We start from the raw sequence: 2,285 nt of genomic DNA, 5'->3' as shown, positions 1-2,285 counted from the left end.
TCCATCATTTTATTGTTTCTCTTTTGAGGACATTAAGGATCTGGTTCCAAGTTAGCATTTTCAACATTACCTTTATATCTTCAAATATATTTAAAAATTACTCAGTAATTCAATTATTTAAGATGTCATTACATCCTTAGAAGTTCCAGGTAGTTATTTTTATAAATAATAAAAGTTCTAAAACATTTAAGAGAAACCCTATGTTAATGATTTCCATACTCTTTCAAATAGTTCTTTAAAAAAAATAAGTTTGAGAAATTCTGAAGGATGTATTTTCATTCACAGAAACATATACCCTACATTAAATTATTAAAGAAACACAGGAGACATGTAATTAAAAAAGAGAAAAACAAAACAGTTTGCTCAATGATTCACAGAAGTCTTTCTTCTAATACAACAATTAACATAACTCTGGTTAATGAGAACAACATGAAGAACTATAAAACTAATCCAACTCTGAAAAAGTTTAGATCCATTCTGTTTGTTCTTCACTGCAAGTACTTTAAAGTGATATTCTGGGAATTGTCATGGAGCACTTCAGATGATGAACACTATGCCAAGTGATTGCAACAGTAAATGTTTTGAACCCTGGAGAGGTAGTAGGAACTCAAATTATCTCTTGGAATTGCACTGGGGATCTAGATCACTGTGTTCTCATAAGACAAACATGGTGAGCATCATTAAAGCATCATAATCGCTGTCATCACAATATTAGATGATCTTATCAAGGACGCTAGACTAACACTTTATGAACTTTGCTTCACTTAATGCACCCCAGTTCTGTCAGGTGCCCATCCTTAACATGTTCATTCAACAGATAAGGAATCTAGGATCCAGACAGGTTAAGACACTGGCTCAGGAATATACCATTAGAAACTGAGAACCGTAAACCGAGCCTAGACTGTTTAACTCCAAATCTTCACAAGCACCATAAATATGATTTTATTCCTCGAAATCAATGTTTCAAATTAGTGTTCAAAAACCTTCAATTGTTCCTCTGTTTTTACTAACACACTTTGGGGCTGTTGCCATACTGACTATTTAAAAAATGCCAACTACCTTGAAAAATAAACATATATATTTTTACACATAAACTGTATTATATAGAAAAGTTAAAACTTTTGGTAAGCAAAATATAAAAAAAGAATAATTATCTGGAGAATAAATCATTGAGATAACTTGTACTCCTACTTTTGTCTAGTTCCTCCACTATTTGGCTATAAAAATTATTTGTATACATATGAAAATACAGCAAACATAGTTGATTGTTGATTTTTACTTACAAATATTTATGAATATTTCTGTATGAATAAATGTGCCAACATTTTTTTAATGCCTACAGCACCTGGTATTCCTAGGTTGTCTCCTATCCAAGTACTAATCAAGCTCAACCCTGCTTAGCTTCCAAGATCAGACGAGATCAGGCACGTTCAGGGTGGCATGGCTGTAGACTAAATGTACCATCATTTTTATAAGTAAACAGTGTTCCCTAAAATGGATGCAGAATAGTTATTTGCCCAACTCCAATTCCTAGATATATATAAATATAACATTTCCAATTTATTTGCTCTCCCTTTTCATACACACACACACACACACACACACACACACACATATGTATATATATATATACACACACACACACAAACACATATATATACACATATATATACATATATAGTCAGTCTTACTGTCATCCCCAAATTTCAGAAAGCATTTATTAACCTCTATAAGAATTGCTTCTAAAGCTTCACTTTACCTGACGTGATAGGAAAAAAATTACCACAGTTGTGTGTGTGTATGTTCAATTCACAAAATACTGACAATTCTCTCCAAAATAACCCCCACTCTCCAAGTTTTTAACTCTCATGTATAAAGCCTGGAGGTGAGCGCTAAGTAATGCAGAGTCACCTCCACAGTACTTGGCACAGGCTGCATAGATGATTTAGCATCTTGCTCTATGTATGTACCTGGAAATTACTGTATTCTTTTAAATTTTGAGCCTCTGCTAAAACACTAAGAAGATAGGGAAAAAAATTATACACTTTTATCAAACAATTTAAACACACTGGCCTTTAATTATTTTCTTTCTTTCTGAAGTAGACTCAAAATAAAAAAGAAATAAAACTTAACAATCCAAAAACTTTGTTCTTGATTGTTCCACTATGCCATTCAGGGTACTTTGGTTGCAAGTAACAGAGAATAATCACGACTAAAAGAAACTGAATTTTTTTGGAAGGCTAAGATTGTGTACAAGATTAACAACAACTAATTAAAACAAAACA

The 2,285-nt window shown here is 32.3% G+C and overlaps 1 pseudogene; it reads right to left on the bottom strand.

Annotated features, from left to right (window-relative positions):
• Positions 1–1,333: 1,333 nt before the first annotated feature.
• LOC111737416 lies at positions 1,334–1,452 on the bottom strand (annotated as a pseudogene).
• Between the last annotated feature and the right edge of the window lie 833 nt (positions 1,453–2,285).

This window comes from Pteropus vampyrus, unplaced genomic scaffold, assembly GCF_000151845.1.
Source record: "Pteropus vampyrus isolate Shadow unplaced genomic scaffold, Pvam_2.0 Scaffold26, whole genome shotgun sequence".
Classification (NCBI taxonomy): Eukaryota; Metazoa; Chordata; class Mammalia; order Chiroptera; family Pteropodidae; genus Pteropus; species Pteropus vampyrus.
Note: the sequence above shows the minus strand (reverse complement) of the source record. Positions and strands in the feature narration are given on the sequence as shown.